This window comes from Rattus norvegicus, chromosome 19 (assembly GCF_021556685.1).
Source record: "Rattus norvegicus strain SHRSP/BbbUtx chromosome 19, alternate assembly SHRSP_T2T, whole genome shotgun sequence".
NCBI classification, from domain to species: Eukaryota; Metazoa; Chordata; class Mammalia; order Rodentia; family Muridae; genus Rattus; species Rattus norvegicus.
The window spans coordinates 998,811-1,026,677 of NC_141552.1; the positions used below are offsets into that span (position 1 = coordinate 998,811).

The 27,867-nt window shown below is 45.6% G+C and overlaps 1 long non-coding RNA gene across 1 annotated transcript; it reads left to right on the top strand.

Moving 5' to 3' along the window:
- The first annotated feature begins 1,242 nt into the window (after nucleotides 1-1,242).
- Nucleotides 1,243-27,622, top strand: LOC147998770 (uncharacterized). Its single transcript, XR_015643508.1, has 7 exons — nucleotides 1,243-1,585; nucleotides 2,189-2,591; nucleotides 3,259-3,332; nucleotides 23,294-23,726; nucleotides 24,536-24,706; nucleotides 25,913-26,042; nucleotides 26,878-27,622. It is a non-coding gene; the product is annotated as an uncharacterized LOC147998770 (long non-coding RNA).
- The last annotated feature ends 245 nt before the right edge of the window (nucleotides 27,623-27,867 follow it).

Genomic DNA, 27,867 nt, shown 5'->3' on the forward strand with positions numbered 1-27,867 from the left:
AGACATAGCCCATAATTAAGGACGCCCTTCTCCCTTCATCGAGTACTATGCCTGTAGGTCTGACACAGCCCCTGTTTCATTCCCATCAAGGATTCTTCAGATGGATGGAGTCACAAGGTATGTGTGTGTGTGTGTGTGTGTGTGTGTGTGTGTGTGTGTGTGTGTGTGTTACTACCATTAGGGATTCTAGATCTTCCCAAAGAACAGGCATAATGGCCCTGGTGACCATTTCAAGGAGACTCAGGTAAGAGTTTTTTATTTGAGAGGGCTGAGTCCTGGGGTCTTTTCTGTTGTCCTGTTCCCTTTGCAGAGAACCAGGGGGAGCACTGGACAGGAGATGCCAGTGTGATTGACAAAGGGACATCCTAAGCTCCACCTACTTCCTCTTCTTTCTTGCTGTGGTCTAGCTTAGGATTGGCGAGGGTGGGCAGAGGAGGCTGGCTGTGTATATGAGGGTGGATGTTTCCTTAGCTCAAGTGTTGGAGGAGCACTCACAGAGAGAGTGTGAGTCCAGCAGGCCGGCCACAGGGGAAGGGAATTGTGGTCAGAGGGAACAGCATATGTAACAGCACGGAGCTTCAAAAAATTCTGACCAGAAATGCACATTGTGGTAGAGAGGTGCGGGGTGGGAGAAGTGACCATCGTTCAATGAAACCCGAGGCATGGGCGACTGGCCAAACAGAATTTAGTCTTGATTTTGAAATCAATAGAAAACCTAACTCATCAAGTAGGACATGCGTCATTAGATTACCAGTCTCAGTACCTTATCCTGGACACTGGAGATGGAGAGAGTCGCATACTGATGATGACAACTGGGCACTCAGTTACGCTCAGAAGCCTTGCATATGTGGTTGTAATTCTACAATCTGTCCTAAGAGAAAGGCATTGGACAGCTATGGCATCGTTCCCGTACCTGTAGTCTACCTGAGGCATCTTGCCCAACTGAGGTCTCTTCCACCTGTCTGGAACGGGCTCCCATACTGAAAGCATAGCGTCTTCTCACAGACACACATCTTGGGGGCAGTCACGGCAACCTCAGAAAGCAAGGCCAGCCTTGTGAACGTATTTTCAAGTCTCTTACGTTATTACATCCATTAAAGACTCGATTGGCCAAAGCAAGTCACATTATTCCACTGTGATGCTGTAGCAATTATGGGAAAGGTTTATTTGCACTTGGGAGTAGTTTTCACTCCTCACAAAGGAGCTTTTTGTCTTCACTTTGTAGAAGAGGGGGAAGGGATGGTTTGTTCCAGGAATCGTAGCCGGCTTGCAGTGAACCAGGAGGTTTTGCTATGGGGTGGGATTGAAGCTGCCTGTGGTGGACTCTTCTTGACTTATTCAGAAGTCCACCATAGCCACTGGGCCATCCCAGAGGTAGAGACTTCTCTATTGATCATTCCCACCAGGGATGCCCTCTGTCCTGCCTCATGTGTGTGCTGACCAGCCTATGTGAAAGAGTCTCATGTCGGACCTAGGAATAAAACACCCGGTTCTGTGTCTGCAGTCAAATCCCTTTGCTGTTTAAGGGCCATTGACACCGTCTCTTCTGAGAGCATCCTTCTGTGATGACTTTTCTGGATCTTGGGTAAGTGGGAACGTGTGTGTGGGGACTTTGAGACCTGTGGGGCTAGGCCCAGGGTGTTATGAATAGCTTGGCTAGTTCCCACTATGGTTCTCTCAAACCTGTTCTGAGTCAGTCAGTCCAGAGGGGTTGTTTCCCCACTACCCATGGGGTGACGGTGTGTTCTGAGAATAAGCCTTCTCCTTGGTGACAAGCCTTGCTGAGGCAGAACGGCTCATTTTATAGACGTCTGCTTCTGGGATGTTATTTACCTAGTTAACAATCGCGGCACATGCTGGCTTCAGTCCAGGTTCTATCAGTTTTATGTCTCAGAAGGAACAACATGGAGGCCCGGGAACACCCTGGATACGGATGAGAGTGTGACCCAGGGTGGTCAGCTTTGAGTGGATGCCGCTGTGACTCTGAGAGAACCCATTACTGCACAGGATGGTACAATCCGTTGGAAGTGAGTCTAGGGTCATCCAACTAGCTTAGTAGCATCAGGAGCGGTGGGAGTAGGACGATACCACTTCCCCACCCATTCGTTCTGCAAGGCAGGCCTGGGTGAAATTGGTCCCACTCTGAATGATGTCAGAGATCATTTTAATCTGCAGCTTTGTTTTTCAGACATGCTCAGAGCCCAGCTGAAGAAGAGCTGTCTGTTTAATAGGAGTCTGGGGAAAGGTTCCTGTTTATCAAAACACACCCACACAACAAAACTGCCGAGGAGTTCGCATTGCCAGAATCAGCCTGAGGCCAGGGTGAGGTGAAGAGATAGGATCTTATTTATTAAAGGAAACAAGATTTTCTCTTGCTGCTCTGCTACAGGAGCAGATGCTCTGAAGATTGACGGAATCCTAGGGCACAGGGAAGGAGTGTGCCGTGGGCTGAAGTACGGACTTATTCAACACCTTGGTTCGGGACTCGCCCACCAACCCTTTCCCAAGTAACCACTAATTTGCGCATGCTCAGTGGCTGTTCTGCAAACATGAATGGAGGCTCTCATCCAATCTCCTATTAGCCTTCTCTGGTAGGTGTTACGATGACATTCATTCGTTCGTTTGTTCGTTCATTTACTTATTTGTTTGTTTGTTTGTTTGTTTATTTATTTATTTTTAGGATCTCAGGCTTTGTTCTTCCACCTAGTCTCCAGGCTGCATCTCTGCACGTAGATGTTTCTTTAGTTTTCGATGCATCTCTGCACGTGGACGTTTCTTTGGTTTTCTGGTCTCACCCATTATTGTAGGACCCTTAAAGCTGGGGATAAACTTCACCTGAACCTCTTCTTCCTCACTCTCTCTTCCATGTTTTTCCTGCTCCTGGGTTGTTTGTGAGTGTCCTCAGATTATAAGGCTCTGGGGATTCACTGAGGAAAGCAGGGACTATGTTCAGAGCTCTCTTCTGGTTTCTCCCAGATCAGTTCCATAAATCTTTTCTGGTCATCTCTGATCTATTGTGGTGCTGTTAGCAGATGTATTGCCTACTTTTCTGGCTGCTGTGAGCAAATACTCAAGAAGAAACATTGAGAACAAAGAAGGGGTTATTCTATCTCAACGATTAAAGGACTATGGTTCATCATGGTAGGCAAGGCTTGGCATCAAGACTATGCGATGCTGGTCACATTGCGTCCACAGTCAGGAAGCAGAGAGGTGAGTGCCCGTCCTTATGTTTCTTCAGTGTTTTTCCTTTTCATTCAGCCCCGGACCCCAGCCTGTGGAATGGTGCCATTCACGTTCGGAGTGGATCTTCACCCTTGGTTAAACTTCTCTGGGTATGTTGTCACAGACTCACCCAGAAATGTGTCTCCTGGGAGATTCTTGGGTTTAAGTCTTCAACCCACTGGAGTTAGTTTGGTGTGTGTGTGTGTGTGTGTGTGTGTGTGTGTGTGTGTGTGTGTATGTGTGTGTATGTGTGTGTGTGTGAGTCTGCCTGTGTGTGTTATATGCACATGTGTGTGTTTAATGCCACATGTTTTCCTTGACCATTTTATATCTGATTTTTTTTTTCAAGAAAGGGTCTCTCACTGAACCTGGAGCTGACATATTCAGCCAGTGAATCACAGGGTATGCTTGTCTCACTAACACCCTAACCCTTAGTGTTAGGATTGCAAATATGAATCACCACACCAGGCTTTTACATACACGGGACACTAGAGATTCAAGTGCAGGTCCATCTATACTCTACCCACTGAACAATTTCCCCTGGCCTGTTAGTTTTTGTGTATAGTGTATGGCAAACGTATTAGTTGTTTAGCTTGTGCAGAAGGCCACAGACTGGGGGATTAGAGTTCTGGAGGCAGGAGTTCAAGATCAAAGTATAAACCAGGGTTTCTTTCTTGTGACATCTCTCTTTTTCTGGCTTGTGGGTAGTGCTGGTTCTTATTGTATCCACATATAGCTTTTCAGTGTGTGTGTGCAGGTGCAGGGTAGGAAGAGAGAGAGAGACAGAGAGACAGACAGAAAGACAGACAGAGATGGAGAGAGAGAGAGAGAGAGAGAGAAAGAGAGAGAGGAAGAAAAAGGAGGAGGAGGGAGAGGAGGAAGAGGATGTAGTCTGACATTTTGTTTGTTTCATATATGGACACTAGTCCTGCTCCTCTAGCTCAGTGCTTCTTAACCTTCCTAGTGCTGAAGCCCTTCCATACAGTTCCCTATGTTGTTGTGACCTCCAACCATAAAATTATTTCATTGCTACTATATAATTGTAATTTTGCTACTGTTATGAATGGTGATGTAAATGTGTCTTCCGATGGTTTTAGGTGACCCCTGTGAAAAGGTTGCTAGACTCCCCAGAAGGACGGAGATCCACAGGTTGAGGAACACTGATCTAGAATCTTGTCTCATACACATGAACCATTTTATTCTTTTTGCTTTCCGGGCCCATCTCCAGTAGGGAGATAGGAAGATAGAAATTCAGGGCTTCAATAGTCAAAAGGTCCCAACAGGTGAATTTTGGGAGGCCCCAGTTCTGGGGTTCCTATTTTATTCTGCCATTATATACGTTCCTCAACCAACTGGAGCTTAGCAATATGTTTTCACATCAGGGAGTATGGATTTTCTGATACGGTTTTTCAATTTCTGGCTATTAGAGAGTTCTTCTGGATTCCATACACATAGTAAAATGGAATTTTCAGTTGGTAATGGGATTTTGATGGTGAATCATGTTGATATGTATTCCTGTTATTTTGTTGCTGTTGTTAAGATTTGATAGGGTATATAGTGATGGCTCTAATCATGCCATCTTCTCACGTATACACTGTTATACTTCACTCCTCCTCCCCTCTCTTCCCTTTTCATCCATTCATGTTCTCGTCCCTTACTTGCCCCCAGACAGTGCCTCTCCTGCTTTCGGGATGACTCCCTGTTCCATCGATAAGTCTGTAAGTGATATAACTCTGCTCTTCCTTGTAACTGAATAAAACTCCTTCACGTGTTCCACACCACATTTTCTTGACCAGCTTCTCTGTCAAACTGCCAACTCAGCAAAATAAATATTTCAAGTCCACGAATGTGACATGTTTATATTGTAAAATAGCTTCGTGTTGTGGCCTTTGCTGCAACTTGAATCATTTCCTGTGGTATCTTCCCCACAGCCCCTGGTCAGCTCTAGAGGAATTAACTCAGGTTTTATTTACATGAGAACATTTAAAATTTCTCCCTAATTTTGAAGGATAGTTTTTTGACAGCTCTGGTGGTTTGGGTGTGTCTCGCCATTGCTTTACGCCCTACAAGGTTACCGCTGATAGCCTTATGGATGCTTCTTTAGATGCGATGAGTTGCTTTTTTCTTTAGCTGTTTCTTAAGATCTTCTCTGTAACTTTGACTCTTATTGTTTGATTATAGTGTGTTTATAGATGTAGGACTCTACGTGGTTCATTGGGCTTGAATTTGTGAGTTTAGTTTCTTCCTCAGATTTTTGGGAGTTTGGGGAGTTCGGGGTCATTAGTTCTTCATCTGTCTTATTATCCCCACCCCCACACCGTTTAGATTTCTATAGTTTGTGTATTCGTTTTGTGGATCTTTGTGAAGCCTCCCAAGGCTCCTAAGCTCTTCTCAGTTTCCTTTGTTCTCTCTTCCCCTGTCCCCACTATTTCCAAGTACTCAGTCTTCAAGTGAGTTGATCCACCTCCCTGTTTCTGTCCACTACTGAACTATAACCATGGATGCTATTTAGTATTTTTTTTCCATTTCGAATATGGTGTTTTTCAGCTCCAGGATTTCGTTGTGTTCATTTTGGTAGATCTTTAATCTCGTTCATGATTTTCTTCAGTTGTCTATTTGTGTTTTTTAACTTCAGCACAGTTATTTAGACTCCTTTGTCATGAGTTCAGCCATCTGTATTACCTTAGGGCTGGTTTCTGGAGTTTTATTTACTCACTGTTTGCCATGCTTATGTTTTTATTTATGTGTCTCTGGAGCCTTTGCTGTGATTTGAGCATCTGAAAAATAACCTCCTCTCCTAATGCTTAGAGATTGGTTCATGTGCAAATGAAGGCTTCTACCAATAAGCCAAGATAGAGTGCGGAAACCCCTCAAACCTCTCCTGGGGATATGTCCTCTCTGGGAAGTAGAGGGATTATTATTATTATTTTTTAAAATAAATTAATAAAACAAGCCGGGCTTGTTCTTTTCAGGAGATGCCTTTCCCGTGCCCCCTGGTGTCTCCATGTGGAATTGCAGAATATTTACCCCAGCTTCCTTGAAGTTTGCCTGGTTGCAATGGCTTCCGTAACTGCCATTCACATCAGTGCTTAAGTCAGGAGAGAGACCACAGGCAGCTCTCAGAGAAGCCAAAACACTGAGTGCATAGCTCATTCTTCTGTTTTTAGCTTGAGGCAGGAATCCTGTATGGGGGCTTTCTCTCTTGGTTGTGTCACGCTGCACTGGGTCCAGGGATTTCTTACTAAATAAACAGTACCCCAGTTGGTGATGCTGTGAATGCATTGTAATATCTGTCTTTGCATAGACAAGAGTGACTGAGCATATGTGACACATGCACAGACATTACAGCTGCGCTCTGACCTTCACAAGGCCAAGGAAGAGGCTGCAGCCTCCCCCTCCTTCCAACTTGAGCCCTGTTGTGAGTTTGCTCCCATTGCTTTTCCAATACTAATCTTCTGCCTGGTCTTTGTAAAGATCTCTAGTAGGCCTTGTTATCCCTATTATGCAGATGAGGAAAAGGAGGCCCAGGGATGTCAAATCATCCACTTCCTGTGCTGTAAGGAGTTGGGAGATGTAGGTGAACTCAGGTCTGCTTTCCTGCAAAATTGTTTCACTGTCCCCATGACAATGGATGCAGAGACCCAATCTTAATCATGTGTCCTCTAATCACCCTCAGTGTGCCTGGCAGAGTCTAGGAAGGGTTTAGTGTATAAGTAGGCTCCACGTGTAGCTAGTTGTTGCAGGGCGGTAGCCTCGCTGCTGTCTGCTGTCCCCTGACCTACCCCAGCTCCCTTGCCTGTGTGGTTAACTTCTCTTTTTCCTCTGCTTATGTTCTGGAAGTCTGGGTCAGGGTATGCTTTTGAGCCTGGGACAAATAAATAGAGGAAGGGTAAAATCAGACACCAGGCAGGACAACAATTTAAACATACCAGACAAGAACCCCCACTTCCTCCTGACAATTGCTTCCACAGAGAAAATTGTCAGTGCATTGATTTTGTTACTCCAAGTCTCTTTACTGCCACCTGCTGAAAGTTAGTGGCAACATATGCATTTCTGATTATGACTCAAAGATACGCCCAAAGGCAGAGCAGACTCTTAGGCCATTTGCTTGGGTGGCTGTTCTAGAAGACAAATCTGGAACATCCAGAAGCATAGGAGAGGTTCGTGGATCTTCTTTGCTGATTGGGTTTAGGCTAATTGGTCCTATGTAGCCCCCAGTCTTTGAATGCACCACACTGGGTCATACCTGTTCCTGCACCAATGCTTGAACACAGCCTTGTTCGAATGAAGGGTGTTAGGAGCACAGCACAAACGCCTTTGAGCCAACAGATCTCTAGAGAAGCCAGGAATGTTAAGCACACATGATGGTCTTTCCAATGGGAAAGATGAAAAACATATTCTTTCATCTAGAAAGCTGGAAATTGGAAGTGATTAATAGCCAGGTGATCTGTGTTGGGCCATATCAAGCCCCTACAATCATGACTGGAGGTGGTTAGTAATCTAAATGATCCTTAACACCAGGGACTCCTCAAGTTCACACAACTTGGATCAGAGATTCCTAATGGTCTAAAGGACTGTTGCTTATATTACCTATTTAGTCAGCCATAGGCTCTCCAAAACTCTCAGAACCAGGACCTAGCTATTTGGCTAATAGCCCAAATGACCTCTGTTCTATCTGACAGAGGCCAGGCCAAACCCTTTCATAGGGTGGTTACCTACTATAGGTAGACTATCTCTAGAGCCCACTTTTTGGGAAGAAAAGGTGCAGTGGCTTAACTATCCTCAGAAAATGGCTTGCTCTCAGAGGGGCAGTCTCTCCAAATGTTAAAGCATCCAGAATACAAGGAAATAGAAAAAGAGTTCACGTAAGGTGCCACCTCCTCCTTCAAGAGCTACCAGCTACCAGCGCGAAGCCTGGGAGTTGGTGGAGAAATGCTCCACCCTCTTGTCTTGTCCTTCAGGGAACCCATTCCTGGGGCCTTCCTTTCAGTTGCCTAGAGGGGCTTCGCTTCTCAAATCTAATTTCTTGTGCTTTTCTGTGTGCTTTCCACACACACTTTGAGGATATTTTTCTTCCTTCTGTCATTCCCCCTTAGGCCTTCACTCCTGTCCCTGAGTTTTCACTTGTGCCCTCAGCTTGTTGTCTCCTGTACCTATTGGGGACCCCATAAAAGTCTCCAAGTTCTGGCAGCCTTGGGGACTTCCTCCTCCCCCTCCTCTTCTTGTAACACACACACACACACAGAGTAAGTGGTTTACCTTCATGTATGTATGTGTACCACATGTGGGCCTAGTGTCTTCATCAGATCCCCTGATACTAGAGATACAGATGGTTGTTGCCACCATGTGGGTACTGGGACCTGAACCATGGTCGTCTGTAAGCACGAATGCTCTTAACCACTGAACCATCTCTTGAGCCCCAGCTTTGGACCTTTTCACAGTACTTTCTCCCTTGAGAAAGCTGAAGAATCTGATTACTGGTTGAAAGGATTGGACACAGAGCAGCTCAAGCAGGGAGAGCTGCAGTGACAAGACCCTGGGGCTAGAAGGAGAAACGGCCTATTCTAGGAAGACTTTCAGACTTTCAGAGGTACCTCACCCCTGACTTCTTGTCAGTTTTGTAGTATTTTGGTCTTCGCTGCTCCACAGAAACAAAATCCCCAGCATTTACACCAAGATCTTGCCACACATCACAAAGGGGAGAGCACATCTGAGTGTGGACACATGCCTATTCAATTTTGAGTTATGCAAAGGTGATAAGTCCCCATATAGTCAAGGACAGAAAAGCACAAGTAATTAGATTTAAGGAGCAAATATTTGGCCTCATTCCCCATGGTAGTGGCAGTAGTGAGAAACAGTCTTTCTTTTTGCACTTCTTCCTCTCAAGAGTCCCCAGAGATTCATCCCTTTCATGTCTCAGGGCTGTCGCAGAGGTGGTTTTGCCTGGGTTCCCATTCCATTGGCCTAAAAAGGGTTTCCCAGACCCTGGTCAGTTTACTGTGGTAGGCCCTGCTGGATCTCTGGCTTCATGTCCTGATCCCCAATGCCAGGCTCCGAAGAGCCAGTGTCTCAAGTTTTTGCCCTTGCATGCAAGCCGAGGTCTACGACCTACTGGTGTTTCCTTGTTTCAAAGTGAGTTTAGTTTCTCTCTTTTATTTTCTTTGCATCAGGATTGTGGTGTTTAAATCCTGCCTTGGTAGAACTGGGTAATTCCTTCAGTTACCTCAACGACATAGGGACAGTAACTGAGCCTGACTTGAGTGACAGTGAAAGGTTTGATGTCACCTAGCTGGCCCCTGGTATTGGAGTGAGGTATTTGAGGCTGCAGAGATCTCTGTCCCTGAACCATATCCTCTGTGCGAGGATCCCATCCGCCGCCAGGGGGCGCTGTGCCCACGCGGCCGTCCTCCAGTCTCTCGAGCCTGACCGCCGCCCCTCTTGGAGCTCTGACTAGCTGCAGTTGCTGACTGGGCTCTGGGTTGTGTGCACTTTCCAACCAGGTCCGCCAATGCATGCTGTCACAGTTGGGAACTCTGATGAGATTCGTTTCCTTCTGGCCTCAGTTTGCGAGTCTGGAAAGTGGCTTTGTGGTGCTGCCTGCTGCTCTGTGGCCACTCCTAAGCTCCAGGTCTCCTGGTTTCTTGGGCTCAGGGGTTTCTGGAATTTGGCGCCTAACTCAGGCCCTTTCAGTTGTCTCGCCAGAGAAAGCCACTTCTCCTTCGCTTCTCCCACCTTTCTCTTGTCATCCCCTCCCCCTTCTATCTTTAACTGCTGAGGTCATTTGAGGACTTAGTTCGAATCTGGTGTCTTCTCTCTAGAGGAGACCTGTGCTCTAGAGCATGATTTTACCACCCTCAGATCCATCTATAGTTGCTGCTGACTACACAGGTGAAAATTTAGAAGCCTCTGTCTAACAGCCTTGCTTCCAGTTCCCCCTCAGCCCTTATCCTAGAAGGGAACAGGATCTAGGGATTTCCACGTTTCAACCAGACTGGATTGTTCTCTGATCTACCTGTCACTTGCACAGGAATGGTGATAGAGGAGACTTAGGTATGTGTGCTTTTGGACCACTGAGGCAAGCTGCCTCTGAGAGGTGGGTCTTGAGCTTGCATTTTAACGTTTCACCCAGGGCGATGCTGACCTTAGAGATTGCTAATCCAAGACGAACCTCTGAGGTGGATGATGAAGTGTCATCCTATCCCAGCAGGCTTGGAGAGGGAAGATGGTTGGGAGCCTAAGAGAAGGGGCAGGAGGGAGGAGTCACTCCTAGCTGCAAGTGCTGATTGGTAGTTTGCCGAGACCTGGGGTAGGCAGGTGAACGCAGCACTTCTTTACAATTTTATAGACAGGGCAAAGGCCCATATAAAATCCTGAAATGTGCAAGGTTTGTCATGAGAAAGTGATGACTGGTAGCCATTGCCCATTTCTGCCTGGGGGAGGCAGTAGTGAGCTACATATGGGTAGTGCTTTCCAAGGAGTCTCCTACCTGAGGGCAGGATAACCGGAAAGACCGGAAGCCTTGGCTGACTGGAAGGGGACTGGACCGGAGCACAGGCTATGCCCTCTGCTGCCCATCTTTGGGCACCTGCCTGCCTCCTCCAGGAGCTCTCCGGAGGAACCTGTAATGACAGTGTTTCCAGGAAGCTGACAGGGTAATGAAAATAATTTAGAAATGCTGAATGGGCCCCACACATCCATCGTTTTAAAGGCAGATATAAAAAATGTAAAGGGTATGAAAGCATGGCTCTCCCCAACCCCGACCCTGGCCTCCCAGCGTCTTCCCCCAGGCAACAATTAGCACGCGCTTTCTGCAGAACTTTCCACATACTGTGAGGCTACAAACACGTACGGCCATATGTCTCCCTTTAAAAATATAGCGCATTATACCAACTCTTCTACACCTTGCTTCGACCTAAAAATACATTTTAAAAATATATATCTTCCAGACAGCTCAGTATCACCATCTGAGGCTGCTCTCTGTCTCCCTGAGTAAGAGGCTGTGTCCCCGAGGACAGCAGATCTCTCACTTGCCAACTGACCACGGGCAAGTTGCTTAATTGATCTGTACACTAGCTGCTCATTAAAAAACAAAAGACAACAATAACAACGCTCGTTTCGTGAGCTCCTGAGAATTCAAGGTCGCACACAGAAAACAGTCTGTATATTGCCCGGTGGGTAGAAAGTGCTCATCATACTATACACTAGTTGCTCATTAAAATAGACAACAATAATAATAATGATAATAATAATGATAATTGTTTCATGAGTTCATGAGAATTCAAGTTCATAAACAATACAGAGTCATTCCACATAGAGCAATGATTCTCAACTTTCCTAATGCTACAACTCTTTAATACAGTTCCTCATGTTGTGCTGACCCCCAACCATAAAATTATTTCATTGTTACTTCATAACTGTAATTTTGCTACTGTTAGGAACCATAATGTAAATAGCAGGCAGGAGAGCAGGTATGGGACCCCGTGTGGGTTGCGACCCACAGATTGAGAACCACTGGATATGGAGTCCGGCGTGCAGTAAGTGCTCCATGAATTTGGGTTATTAAGGTCATTGTATTTTAAATCTGAATGCCCTGCCCTGCATTGGGTCATGCAAGAGCTCTTGACTCTGGAGGGCTTCATTATGAGAGGCCTTGCCTCTCATCAGCTGTGTGCCCTTGAAAAGAAAAAATTTTCCAGACCCTCTGGTCCTCCCGAAAGTTTTAGCCACTTGCAGGGGGTTTGGGGGCTAGATGAGATAAAGGACAAACACGGCACCTGGGCAGGGCCTAGCCTGTGACAGTAATGAGAGGCTTACAAAAAAACATCAGCAGCAACTGTCCTTTAAGCCTTTGCCGTGAGCCGGGCGTAGGGCTTAAGTGGCCTCTTGTGAGCTCCTGGTAACCCTGTGCTATTTATCTCCCGGCTTTCTCAAGCCCTCCTGTGTGTCTGACGTGTTCTGTGCTTCTCAATGGGGTAGCTACTATATTACCCCTACTATACAGCAAAAGGGTCACATAGCCAAGAAGAGTTTGGTTTAGGAGCTGGTAAGATGGCTCAGTGGGTAATAGCATATACACGAGGACCCATGTTTGAATTCCTGTTACCCACATAAAGCAAAAGCCAGTTATGGCTGTGCATGTCTGTAACCCCAGCTGATTGGTTCCCAGAATGCCCTGCCCAGCCAGCCCAGGAGAAATGGCAAGTTTGGTGAGAAATCCCTTTTTAAGGCAGTGAAGCAGAGGGAAAGAAGAAGACATTTGACATCCTCCTTTGACCTCCATATGCACACCCATATTCATGGAAAACTCACGCACATACACAACACTCACATATACAACACACATACATACTTGGTATACACATACACACATATGCACACAGATGCATACACAACATACACACACATATATACACATATACATACACAAAATATATATACACAACACATACACATACATCACATATACAACATATATACATATAAGACACATACACATACACACATACATACACAAAGCATACATACATATACACATGCACACATACCCAACACATACATATCATACATATACACAACATGTATACATACACATATACATAACACGCATACATATTCACATACACACATACATATATAACACACATATACACATACTTGACACACATATACACACATACACAGATATATATATACACACATGCACACACATACATATACAACACACATACACACATATGCAACACACACATATATACCTGTGTGCACACACACATATACACAAAGAAAGGGAGGGGGATAGAAAGGGAGGAAGAGGGAGAGAGAGAGAGAGAGAGAGAGAGAGAGAGAGAGAGAGAGAGAGAGAGAGAACAGGATATGAATTTAGAATATGATGATATGATGCCTGGTCATTTCTTGAGGCTCCTAGAAACCTACTCCCCTTCTCTCCCTTTTCTTCTCCTTCCCTCTGCCTCCTAACTCCCTCTCTTATGTTCTGACCTCCCTGACTTGTTGGACTCTGGATGTGTCCAGAGTATGTGTGCATGGCCCTTAGGTACAGGAGCAGAAATCTATGAGCAGATACTGCAGACACAGCCAGTCTATGCTCCCTTCACAGCTCCTGTGCCAGCACACCTTACCTACTGTGTGTGGCTGTGGCTGCCCGTGGGTAGTGGGTGCTGAAACCACCAGGCCTCTTAGTGTGCCCCATCTATGTGTGGTGCGAACAGCCTTCAGTGCCCAGAACATCCTTCTGTTTTAGATGTGGTGAACCAGCGGGCTCTGGCCACCCAGTCATTTGCTTGACAGAACTGTGTCATTAGGGCCAGAGGGAGATAGCCTGTTTTTGGCTTCATTCAATCTGGTGTCCCTTTTAGTTCTGTTGCCTCTGTGTGAGGCAGGCAAGCACAGCAGTTTGTTTAGTAGCCGAGAACTATGTCGGTTTTGGGTTATGCACACTTCTCTTCTAACAATTCCTAGCTTCTCTACCTGCATATACTTTGCACATACCCCCTCTGTGAGCAGCAGTCTGAGACCAATACCTACATTGACTGCACATACACCCTTCTCAAAACATTAAGGGTAAATTTCTCTGCCCATGAAATAACCAGATTTAGACAGTTTTTATTCAAATATATTTCCAACAAATCTACGAAATAAGACCAGAAGGCTGATCAGACTAGAACTGATTTTTGGTGCATGTGTATAAGGCAAACTGTGCTCTCAAAGTTAATTTTTACGAGGAACCCCCAATTTCCCACCTTATCCCTATGTGTAATCAGACATGCTTGTGATTAAATGAGATGCATTGTGAAGGGACATGTGCAGCATGATTATATGATCTAATTTCCTAATCAAAGTAGAGAATCATCCAAACTATACCTCCTTGTAGCAATCTTTCCTTCCTTTATACCCATAAAAAGATACCCCAGGTTGAAACCCAGGCCCCTTGAGTGCTCCTACTCTCATGGCCAAGTGTTCCCTTGTCTTTTCTATCAGTTTGCTTGAAATAAACTTTCCTTGAGATTTTTGCAAATCCGTGGGGGCTTTTGCTTCAAATCTTTGAATAAGTTTAGGTGGAGAACCTGGGAAACACTTGGTTCCATCCCCAACCATTGATAATATTTAATAGTTCTTAGTTCTGCAGCCTGGGTAGAATTGGACTGGTAACATCTATGGAATAAATCCAGTTGTGTCTGGGTATAGTTTGTACCTGAGAGTTCATATCTTGGTAGCTTGGTGCTTGGGATGGTGATATAAGAAGCAGCAGAACCTTTACAATGTGATCTCCATCCTATCCCATCCTCTTGCTATGGTGACACCATCTGCCATGAGGTTCTTATCTGAACTGAGCCGTGTCCTTGAACATCCAGAACTCTGAGCTCAATAGACCACTTTTCTCACTAAAAATAACTTGCCTAAGGGATTTTTCTCATAGCAACAGAAACAGACTAACACAATGGAGAAGAAGATATGTAGGTATATATGAGGCTAAAGTCTGGCCCTGACCCAGCACATCTGACTGTTCAAACACACCGTCCATGCCTAGAAGGTTATGGGCATGTGTACTTACACTCTCCTATGATCCAGAGTAACTGGGATTGTGAACTGGGTGAAGTCTCCTGCAGGGAACCCATATGACTATAGCAGCACTGAGCAGGTGAGCACACACAGCCTGTGCAACTGGGCCTGGACCCAATATTGCAATCTGTCTGGGGCCTCAAATGATGAGGTTGAGAAGGAATGTCTGCAGAGGTAGGTGGGTGTGGCCTGGGAGCCGGATGGCACCAGTTGCTAGGCTTTCTAGCCCTGGCCGCCATCCTTCCTGGCCAGCTCAGTGCACACACATCTGGATGCAATTGTCTGAAGCTGCTGGGGTGGGACCCAGACTGTGGCTGGAGCTTTGTGCTGTGCAGACCACACAGGGTCCTTGCTTGCTCTGGTACCCCATGTGGGTCAGGAAGGCAGAGGAGAAAGAGAGGCATGTGGGTGGGAGGATGTGAGATGTGCCAAGCACATCTCTTTCTTCTGAAGACTTTTTAGCTTTCCCCAACAAATCAGAAAGTCCAAAGGAAGAAGCTGACTGTACTAGAGCCACACCAAGTTTAAATCAAGCAGACCCACAGCACACATGTTTTTACTTCTAAACTCATCAAAGGAACTTCAGGCCTGTACAGCATCCTAAAAATATACCCTGATCTCTCCTCATGCCCCACCCTCTCTCTACTCTGATTTCTTTTTACCACCATCGTGACTTGAATATTATTGGCAGCTTGCCATCTTTCTCTGGTCTTAAGCAGCAGGGCTTCATCCAAAAGTTCATACTGAATAAATTTCTGAGGGTCAGTGGGACAGATGGGGTTCTGCTGAGGGAAACAACTTGTTCTTTGGCACAGAGTGTGTTAATACTAGAGAAAACCCAGCCCAGAGAGGAGCAGTGACTTATGTCAAGTCACATAGCCAAGATTCACCCTGAAGTGCTATACAGCAGGAGACATCCGGCTGCAAGCGCAACCCTGTGAGCTGCTATACCCTCTCTGGGATAATTGGGATTGAGTCCTATGCGTGATGGAACCTTATCAAGGCAAAGCATGGGGGCTTCGTGGTGGGAGGCACCAGGGAGGGCTCGACGAGAGGAATCCTGACCTGGTTGCCTGGACTCAGTTTCCTAACTTTGGCTGTAATGGACCCCATTTGGAAATAGTAATGTAATAGGAATGTGGCTGTCTTGGTCAGGGTTTATATTCCTGCACGAAACATCATGGCCAAGAAGCAAGTTGGGGAGGAAAGGGTTTATTCAGCTTACACTTCCACATTGCAATTCATTACCAAAGGAAGTCAGGACTGGAACTCACAGGGCAAGAACCTGGAAGCAGGAGCTGATGTACAGGCCACGGAGGGATGCTGCTTACTGGATTGCTTCACCTGCTTTCTTTTTTTTCTTTTTCTTTTTTTTTTTGGTTTTTTTTCGGAGCTGGGGACCGAACCCAGGGCCTTGCGCTTCCTAGGTAAGCGCTCTACCACTGAGCTAAATCCCCAGCCCCTTCACCTGCTTTCTTATAGAACCAAGACCACCAGCCCAAGGATGGCCCCACCCACAGTGGGCTGGGCCCTCCCACCCTTGATCAGTAATTGAGAAAATGCCTTACAGATGGATTTCATGGAGGCATTTCCTCAAGGGAGGCTCCTTTCTCTGTGGAAATTCCAACTTGTGTCAAGTTGACACACAAACCCAACCAGTACAGACACTAACATTTGTGGCTGACTGAGCAGTGAGGATGGTTACACCTTCATGTGTCAGCCCATCTAATCTTCCAGTTTCAGGCAGGCACTGGGAATCCTAGGCTGGAAGATAAGGACGCCGAGGCTCAGGCAGGTGAATTGACTTATCTAGGTTGTGCCATCAGTCTCAAACCCAGGCCACCGGTGACTCTAATCTTCTTCTTAGTTGCCATTTTATTTGCTCCATAGGCTTGGGGTGAAAGTTCACAGTGATCTTGGGTGGGGTGAGGTAGGAAGGCCTCTCTCTGGTCACCATTATGGTGGTAGAGCCCTGCAAGAAATGGAGGCAAGGCTCCTGGGCAGAAATCCTCTCTTGCTGGGCCTCCTCCAGGAGGTCTCCTTTTTCTCCCCGGGTCCCACAGCCTCTAGAGCTGAGTCTTAGCCCCTCCTGAGTCTCCTGACTCCCGGAGTACATCTGAGATAACTGATTGTAATCTGTGGATACCAAGTTATTAGTGGATGAACTTTCCAATTAGGTACCTCAGTTGAGCCAGTACGGTCCCTGGGCAGTTCCTGAAATCTGCCCTTGTGTGGAGTAGCTTCGTGAGTTCTGCAGTATGTTGTGTTCTGAGGTGCCGGATGAAACAATATTGGAAGAGAATTATAGGTTTCCTTTCTGGGCAGCAGAGAGAGCACTCCTAGGTTCCCAGGCTTCTTTCCCTCCCTCTACTCTGGCTTGGATCTGTAGGGATCACTGCTCTTGGCTGTTGGAGCGTTTGTGTGCTCCACCCTTTTTGTCCGTTGAATTTAGCTTTTGAGGTTTCTTAACCAAATTCTCCTGGATGAATGACATTCTGGATGGAGTCTACAGGAGTTGGTGGAGGTAGTGCCCTCTCCCCAGCAGCCTCCAAGCTTGTCTTTGAGTGGTCTGGTCAGCTTTAAAGAGGTAGAGTGTCTCTGTGATGCTCCTTCTCATTGAAGCACTGAGGGAGGAAGGGTGCTCTTGGAACGCAGGAAGCTAAGAAAACTTAGCACTACTACTTCTCGTGAGAATGGATTATTGTGGAGTTCTGCCTGTTGGTGGTGATACCTCCTAATATTGGTCTTTGTGTCTATGCAAAGTTCGCATTTATGGACTTCAAATGTGGACTCTTTGGCAACTGACCATGATGGAGGGCAGAGATGCATCTCCAGTAATGGCTCTTCAGAACGGAGGGATGCACACTCCACCTTTTCAAAGCTGACCAGATGCAGAGCTAAATCAAGTCTCCATGTTGTCCCTTTGTATCTCCCCTGGCACCCACACCTTCTCTCTAGGGTTCTGTTGCTTTCTTTTCTTTTCTCTTCTTTTCTTTTCTTTTCCTTTCTCTCTCTCTCTTTCTCTCTTTCTCTCTCTCTCTCTTTCTTCCTTTCTTTCTTTCTTTCTTTCTTTCTTTCTTTCTTTCTTTCTTTCTTTCTTTCTTTCTTTCTTTCTTTCTGGCATTGCCTCTCCTGTTCTTTGGATTCCATTATCTGTCTAGACCATTCCTCTTCCTTGACTTGAGGACAGACATGGGGTGGGGAGCTCTTCCAGCCTTTACTGCTCAAGGCTCCTGCTTCTTCCTGCTGCCATACTCAGAGGGGAGCTGTCAAGACGAGTGCGAGAGTCTAGAGCTCCATTTGAGAGAGCAGGGCAGGAGACTAATCCTGCAACTTCCCCAGGATCAGACACACACTTGTCCTGTAGAAATAGGAAGCCGATGGGCAGAGAGTGGGATTAGCTGGTGTTAAACTCTGTGTTTTTAAGGTGTCTGTCTTCCAGGAGAGCCAGCAACAGGCTTGCTTCTTTCATCTTTCTGAATAAGGAAGCAAGCAAATCCTAGGGACAGTGGCTGGGGTCCCAGCATGAGTGTGTATGCATGTGCCTGTGTGGGGCAGTGTGTGTATGTGTGTGTGTGTGTGTGTGTGTGTGTGTGTGTGTGTGTGTGAGAGAGAGAGAGAGAGAGAGAGAGAGAGAGAGAGAGAGAGAGAGAGAGAGAAAGGCAGGCAGGTGGAGCCCATGTACCTATTTACATGGTTTGGCATGTGCATATTCCCTCAATTCTAACAATGTACTTATCAGCTTGAAAACCTTACCTGTGTGTACCGTGCATGTACACCCCACCCTGAACAATGGAGCAAGTTTCTCCAAACTTGGACTGTGTTTATTTAAATATTTTCCCATCATATCCCGGTTTGGTAGGAAGGCTGATCTGGTCTAGACTAGCTTTGGGTGCATTTGTAAGAAGGTATAACTTTTTACATAGGTGAATATTTAGTGGGAGTCTCCTATTTACCATCTTATGCCTATGAGATTAAAAGCCTATGTGATACAGGAGGGGACAAGAGCTGTCAATGATTTTTTTTTCACCCAACTTATCAAAACAGAGAACTTCCCTCACTACATCTCTTAGTCACCAAACCCCTTCTCCTCTTGAGACCCCCAGATGATATCTTCAGGCCCTTTGGTATCTCTGCACTTACACCAGCTGTGTATTCTGACTTGTTCTATAGTTTTGTTGTAATAAAGTTGACTTGACACTTAATCCATGAGGCTTTTTATTTTAATTCCCTACAAAGGGGCCAAGAACCTGGAAACACCCAGCCCATGTCACTATTGTGTGTAACCCTATTACGTAGGCTATTTATATTATGAGGGAGAGGGAGAGGAGGAGGGAGGGAGGGAGGAGGAAGGAAGGGAAGGGAGAAGGAAGGGAGGGAAACATGGAGTGGGAGGGGGAAAGAAGAGGGAGAGAGATTATATAATAGACATTATATAAAGTGGAGAGGCTGGATTCAGTTGTTTTTCAAGACTTTCAGAAGCCATCCAGGGCCCTTTAGAGACAAGACAGACGAATGGTGACAGACTGGCTCACAGGCCCATGACCTTGGCCATATGTGATCGTCAGCTGTGTGGCTCAGCTTGGAATCTCTCCGCACTCTTTTCTCTACCTGTGAAACTATCTTGACTCGGGGGTTGAGAGGGCAGTGTTTAGTCACACTTTTGAGTTCTTCTGGCCCCACAGATTCTGGCTCTGCTTCCCTTGTAGGTCTGGGGTAAATTAGCACCTCCATAAATGTTTGCTTCCTGCCTTTAAGATAGGGTGTTAAGATAGATTGTTCAAGAACCCAAAGGAGCCTTTGAAGAAGAATATTCTCTATGGCCTTGGATTGTGGATTCCTGTGATTCCTTCTCTGTTCTTCTAGGTTAAGGAACTACCTACCTGAGGTTGGGTCTCATGGGACCTCGTCTCTAAGGACATGTGGCCTCTTCACACCAGTCCTCACCTTTACTTCCTAAATGATCAGACAGATTTGGCCTGGTCGTGGGACCTGTATGTGTTCATGAATGTCACAAGGAATGCATTTTCAGCAGGATAGGCCATTTAGGAATCACACCTTCCTCAAGTGGGAGCATCATGGCTGTTGGGACTCATACAGGCTGGGGCTGTTCCTTAGCCACACGGCTGTACAAATGCAAGGTTGCTCCTGGTGCTAGAGCAAAAGCCAGGACCCTAGAGGCAGATGAGCTGGACTCAGACTCCCATTCTGTACCTATGTGACATGAGGCAAGTTCCATGGCTTTCTGGGTCTTGGTTCTTTGTTTTTGAACACTCTCTACCTATCCCACTTGCCTGGCCTAGCAGACATTGCCTCAAACAGTTATAACTAGGTATCTGCATGTCTGGCTGCTGCGTCAACCAAGAACACTCTTAGTGCAGCCCACAGTACTGTCTTGCAATTCTGAGGGGTTGGAAATTTTATGTGCCTCTGGAGCTGAGGATCACACTGTATGCCCAAGATCCTTCCCTGGGGTCTGCTTCCTTGCATGCCTGGTCTCCTCCTTGTTCTCAGACATCACTCTCAGCTCTGCTTCCTTGTCTCATCTCAAAATGCCAAGCCCCCTAACTCTCTCATGTGAGTGCCTGCAGGCTCACTGGGCTCCAAATCATTAACTTAATCCCACCTGCAAAGTTCCTGTTATTACTGTTCCCTTTGGGGGTTGAATGACCCTTTCACGGGGGTCCCACATCAGATATCCTGCATATCAGATATTTGCATTGCAATTCAAAACAGTAGCAGAATTACAGTTATGAAGTGTCAATGGAAATAATTTTATCACTGGGGAATCACCACAACAAGGGAAACTGTATTAAAGGGTCACAGCCTTAGGAAGGGTGGGAACCACTGTATTTAACACACAAGGTAACATGCTCACTAGGACATGGCTATGATTAGGGAGGGGTGGTTGTGGGGAATATTAACCCCCATCCCCTAAATTGGAAGAGACTGCTATGAAAGGGGAGGGAAACGGAGCACACAGGTGACAGCAACATTCCAAGGAGGGTCTTTTCAGTCATTGCACAGACTTCTTTTGAGTGCCAACTGTATACTAGACTAATCTTTGTTCCTAGAGAAACGATGCACTAATGAGAGACTTGGATAGTGAATATGTTAATATAGCAAGAAGGATGAAGCTTGGAGAAAAGTCATGAGTGCATGTGTTGTGTGTGTGTGAGTATGTGTGTGTATATGTGTATATGTGTGTGTGTGTATATGTGTGTATTTGTGTGTGTATGTGTGTGAGTATGTATGTGTGTATATGTGTGTGTATGTGAGTATGTGTATATGTATGTATGAATATGTATATGTGTGAGTATTTGTGTGTGTATGTATGTGAGAATGTGTGTATGTGTGTGAGTGTATATATGTGTGTATTTGTGTGTGTATGTGTGTGAGTATGTATGTATGTGTGTATATGTGTGTGTGTATGTGAGTATGTGTATATGTGTGTGTATGTGTGTGTGAATGTGTGTGTGAATGTGTGTGTGAATGTGTGTATGTGTGTGTATGCTTGTATGTGTGTGTATATGTGTAGATATGTGTGAGCGTGTGTGTATGTGTGGATATGTGTGTGAGTATGTGTGTGAGTGTGTATATGTGTGTATTTGTGTGTGTGTGAGTATGTATGTATGTATGTGTGTATATGTGTGTGTGTATGTGAGTATGTGTATATGTGTGTGTATGTGTGTGAGAATGTGTGTATGTGTGTGTATGCTTGTATGTGTGTGTATATGTGTGTGCGTGTGTATTATGTTGTGGATTAGCACTGTCAGGTGAAAGGGAACATTCCGGGGCAGAGCCTAGAATGAAACAAAAAAACAGGAGAGCCCTGCAGAGTCTGGAGCATCAGGTGTTGCTGTTGTATGGGGGATTGAATTGCCCCTGAAAACTTGTATTTGTCCTGATGCTGGCCCATGAATGTCATCTTTTGGAAAACAGCATCTTCCTGGATGTAATCAAGGGGTCAGGTAAGATAATGGGAGGCATCCGATCAGTATCCCATGGGGCTAGTCTTTATCTAGAACAGAGGGACATATGCTCGAGGCTGTTAAACTGATCTACGGAGCTTTCCTCTGTCACTGTAAACAAAATAAACAGTCACAATCGTCATTTTCAGTCATTCATTGTCAGGTGTCCCAGAAGCATATCTCATTTACCCTCTCATAGCTCTGTGAGGTGGTTTTTGTTGTTGCCCATTTCACAGGCAGGAAAACTGAGGCTTAACAATTCTAAGTGATAACTATCTGCACTCAGCTACTGAACTGGGTTTCTGAGACTTAAGCCCACATAATTTTTGCATCCAAGATTATGCAACATCTCCCCACTACCCCCTGGAGCAGCTTGAAGGTAGAGATGATTTCTTTCTTTTTTCCTCGAATGTTTCTGGGTATCCAGTAGAGTGCCTTTCACAGAACAGCCAGTTAAAGCATATTGATTTTTGCATTCGTTAATGATCTCTTAAGTCTTGACAAGAGAGTTTAGTTCAGTCAAAACTTTTGACAAATCCCAGACCAATTTTCCCTACTCTGTTGATTTATTTATTCTGTAAACATTTGTGCAGAGTCCCTGTGTGCCTGGGACAGGTTGCAGTGAATTTTCTTTTTTTGGTTCCTTCCTGAACAGACTAACTACATGTGCAGCTTGGATAAGGCCATGTTTTTATTGGTCTTAGAGTAAAACTCCCAAAATGTCCTCCTGTAATAGCCTCAGGGGGACCCCCCCCCAAAAAAAAACCCGAGAACTGGAGGCCGGCTTCTTCCACAAAGGCTCATGCTTTGGTTCCTTCTACTTGTGGCTTTGGGGCATTTGTACAGCTTTAGAGCAGCTAGACTCTCTCGGTGGCTGTCTGTTCTGCCTCCTGGTGAACAGGGCATCTTCCTGGCCATTAAGATGTCTGTTCTCTGTCCCATCTGGCTATGTTTGGTGGTGGGGAGTGCTGAGAAATGGGGTGTGAGAGCTCCCCTGAGGTTGCCACAGGGAAAACATCTCAAACAGTAAGATGCCATTTCTTGCCCATTCGCAGGCGGAGATGAACTCTTACAGTGACAATGAAAGGACTGTGTGACAATGCCCAGGTTGCACTGTCTCTCCCCATGACAGCGCATTAGGAATGGTGCAACTCCCTCGAAGAGCAATTGAGTATCATGAGCTGAACCTTAAATAAGCTTGTGGCCTTTTCTTCAGCAATTGCTTTCCTAGGGTGGGCGCTGGTTAAATCACAGATGCAACGAGCTTTAGATGCAGTGTTGCTTGTCAGTCTTTATGGTAGCAGAACTCTGGAAAGATTAAGTGTCCAGCAGTTGGGCAGTGGTTAAATAACCACTTCCCCCATCCCATCCATCCAATAGAATGGTATGCATCCATTTAAAATGATGCTTGTAGGTATTCGTGTTGCTGTGGAAACAGGGGTCATGATACTTGTTTTTACAGTGTGCCAGGCACGGTTCCTAGACTCAATGACTCAGGTAATCCTCACAATCTCTCCTTGCAGGTAGAATGTCACACTGACATAACTGATGAAATGACCAGCCACTAAGGTGACAAGTCAGGGCTCATCTGCCTTGGTCGTACTGCAGGATCTTGAGCCCCAAGGGTAACACTGCAGGATCTCGAACCCCAACTGTATCTTGACCATTTACCACTCTGCTTCTCACTGTGACTACAGAAGTAGAAAAACCAAAACCACGAAACTCCACGTCCATCCACTTCCGGTTTTTCTGGAAAAGAAGTCTGTTACCTACTCAAAAAAGACCAGAAAAGGGCTGAGGAGGTGACTCAGTAAATACTGCTTGCTGTGTAGGTGCAAGGACCTAATTCAAGTTTTCAGTATCCTCATTAAAAGAACCAAACCAAACCAAACCAACAACAAAAGCCAGGCACGGCAGCATGAGTTTGAAATCCTAGGGCTGGCAAGACAGTGACAGGTAAATTCCTAGTTTGCTGGGCAGCTACTTCTGCCAAACTGTGGGGCTTCAGGCTCACTGAGAGACCTGGTATCAAAACATAAGGGGAGGAGGGAGCAAAAGAGAATGACACCTGACATTGACCTCTGACCTCCACGTACATGCATACTCACTTGAATACGTGTACCTTACGTACTCAGAGAGTCAAACACACAGCCCTTCCCCCACTTGCTCCCACACAATTACATGTGGCCACACATATAGAGTCATACACACAGAATCACACACACAGAGTCAGTCACACCCACACAGCCACACACAGCCACACACAGCCACACACAGCCGCCTGGCCCTTTAACTACACAGAGTCAAACACACACAGTCACAGCCACACACACAGCTATACACACATACACCCACAAACATACACAGCTGCATACAGAGCTAGCATACATACATATTCCCACGTAAATATACAGCTGCACACACATACATACACAGCTACATACACATGCATACAGACACACAACACATACACACACACAGAGCCACACACATACACATACATACTCATAGTCACACACACACACACACACACACACACACACACACAGAATCACACGTACAAAAACAAACAAAAACCCCCTTGCTTCCTTGAGCACATAACCCTTGTTAACATTTAAACTAGTAACAAGGCAGATTCACTCAAAACTCCTAAGTTTTCTTTCCCCCTCTAAGACTGACACAAATGAAGGTGACCAGATACCAGGTATGATGGTTTGTATGTGCTTGGTCTGGCACTATTAGGAAGTGTGGTCTTGTTGGAGCAGGTGTGTCACTGTGGGCATGGGCTTAGGACCCTCACCCTAGCTGCCTGGAAGTCAGTATTCTGCTAGCAGCCTTCAGATGAAGATGTTGAACTCTCAGCTCTGCCTGCATCATGCTTGCCTGGATGCTGCCATGCTCCTGCCTTGATGATAATGGACTGAACCTCTGAACCTGTAAGCCAGCCCCAATTAAATGTTATCTTTATAAGGGTTGCCTTGGTTGTGTGTCTGTTCACAGCAGTAAAACCCTAACTAAGATATCAGGTTTCCTTAGCCATTTCCTCCTATAGATAAAAGCTGCTTTAAGGGTCTGGGATGGTGCCTCGTACAGTAATGTTCTGCAAACACAAGAAGCTGTGTTCGAATCCCCAGTACCCATATTAAAACTAGGCATGATGGGTCGGTGCTGGGATGGGGGAGGGTGGAGACAGGAGGATCCCAGGGGCTTTTGGGCTAGCCAGTCCAGCTAATGTACAGTCTGGTTGAAGTGAATACTTATGCAGCATACGAATGCATACACCACAGACACAGGAAACCTGTGTTAGGGTGGCCTTTCAGGACCTCAGATTGTCTGCCATGTTCTCATTTCTGCTATCTCCCCAAACATACCTTTTCTTTGTCTTCTACTTCTTTTTAGAGGTGAGTAAATAAACTGGATTGGCAATATTGCTCCCTTTGTAGTAAAGCAAGAAGGAAAAGGTCCAGGAAGTGTCTGTGTGACAAGAGAACCCTGCTCCTGGCTGTGGTTGCAGGAGGTGTCTAGGGTGTGCTACACCTTCCCTCTGGCTGTTCTTTGCCTCTGAAGCGAGAAACAAAGAACCTAGTGCCCTCTGGTCCCAGCTGCAGTGCGCTGAGAGTTATCAGGCCCAAGGTGTGGATTCTCTCTGGAGGCTGGTTTTGGACTTCTGTTTAGGATCTCTTCTAAGATCTCATAGCAGTGCACCTCAGAGGTTGCAAAGGGGCCTGAAGATTGAGGGGAGATTGGTTGCTGTTTCTTTCCTTTTTCTCAGTGGTAAGCTGCTTCAGATAAATCTTATTCTTGAAGCAGGGCTCCAAATGATGTTGCCTGCAAGGCCTTGAGCTTCTCAGAGACAGGAGATGGCTTCATGTAGAACAGTTTCTTGAGGGGCCTCTAGTGGGGGGGGGGAAGAAAAGGTCTTGTGGATACTGATCTATAAGGAGGCAGAGACACAGAAAGACACAGATTGCTTTGGCTCAGAAATGGTGGTTTTTGAAATGGGGGCAGAGGTAGGGCAGCCAGAGGAGAAGACTTGGAGGAGATATCCAAGGCCCCATTTCAATGTCTTTGTGTTGTGATGTCATCTTTGCATTTTCAAGCCCTGCCGCCTGATGGAGTCACCTCATCTCTTTAAACTATAGGTGACTGGCAGTTGGGAATCACCTATGTTCTAGGGTCATGAGGATGAGGAACGAAAAAGAGATGGTGGTGATCCTGAGCTCCTTTGCAGAGAGGACCATTCTTCTTCCTGCACTCTGGTTTGCTTGGCAGGTGAGTGGGCTTAGTCTGTGACAAGCACTCCAGGAGACTGGTTGGAGAAGGCATCAGAAGCTAGAGTTTCCCTCCTCTCCACTGTGTCTCTGGTTGGGTTTCCCTGTAGATTTTTGGCCTTGCTTTTTATTTGTCTTCAAGACAAGGTGTCACTATGTAGCCTTGGTTTGCCTAGAGTTCATTGTGTAGACCATACCGACTTGAAGTTACAGAGATCTGCCTACCTCTGTCTCTCGAGTGCTAGGATTAATGGTATGTGCCACTGTGGCTGGCTCAGGCTGGTTCTGGGTCTCTTGTGTGTTTCCAGCTCATCATACAGGATTCCAGCTCCCATTGAGTGACCACAGATCCAGCCTCCAGTAACATCACAGCTTTCTTTTGTCCCTTCAGCCCTGGGATGGTGGCTTCCTGCTGTTTATTACATTGAAGTCTCCTGGTTGGTTTAACAGCTCTCTCTGGGTTATCCACACTGCTAGGATGCCCCCAACTCCCCACACAGTTGGCCCAGACAATTGTGGGTGCTGGAGAGAAATCTCGATTTTGCTATAGGCTAGAGACTAACTAGCTAGTGGGATAGCTGCTGTCTGAGGCCCAGAGCCTTACAACCAGGAGCCTCAAAGGTGTAAACAGCCCTGGGTTCAAGTCCAAAGGTAGGATATAAACTTTCCAATTCAAAGACTTTCACACAGAGTGCACCCCCCTTACTCCGATAAAATTAAAGGATAACTTAAGGGAGGAAAGGCATGTTTAGCTGCTAGATTCATGTGGGTGTATGTGTAGGGTTAATCCATCTGGGTGTGGAAGACATTGTGGGTCCCTCTGTCTGTGATGGCAGGAGCCTGTTGACTGAGAAGTGGAGACCATGGTCAGAACCAGGACAGGTCTGACCTTCAAAGGCCTGCCTCTAGTGATCTGTATCCTACACTCTGAAAGATCCATAGCCTTTCAAACAATGCTACCTGCCCAGGATGGAGTGTTGAAACCATGAACATGTGGGAACCATTCCGGACTGAAACCTTAGCAACCAGCCATGTTTAGGAGCAGATTGTGGAGGGCAGCATGTTTTACTGGGATATTGAATCAGCTGCTGATTTCATCCAGGAAAAACAATGCCATAGACATACTGAAAGCAACATTTAATCACATATCTGAGCACCCCACCATCCAATCCAGTAGACATGCTAAATCAATTGTCAGACTTATTCTCTGAGTTTGTTCCAATCCAATGATGTTTCCCTGTTTCCCTGGTTGGACTCTTGTCTGATGCAGGGATGAAAGTTTTCTTGTGACATTGGTGTTCTGTTTTTAGATAGCTAAGTAGGAAAAAAATGTCAAATTCAATGATATTTCTCAAATCATGTACCATGAGCGATTGAGTGATGATGTAAGTTATTATGGTCTCATGTCATTGTAACATGACAGTGTATATCTTTTGGATTTATTGTTTGTGTCTAAATTAAAGTCTACTTCTAAATTTATAGGTTTGTACTCTGAAAACATTATAAAATAAACTGTTGATATTAAAATCTCATTAATTGTTAGGATTGTGAACTATTGCGAGAATAAACTGTTGCAGTAATTAATTTTGTTGATGAAAGTAAATTTTATTATTCAGTCATCTTCAAATATTTTCAGTCAACAAATAGCAGAGAGATAAATAATGGCTAACACTCAAATACTAAGAGTGTAAACTAGATAGCTTTAGGAGGAATATTTTTCCTTTCTGAGGCAAGCAATATTTATAATTTTAAATAATAATATAGAACAGAATAATAGGAATTAGATTGTATCACGGTTACAGTATTTGTGGAACCTGCACTGGTAA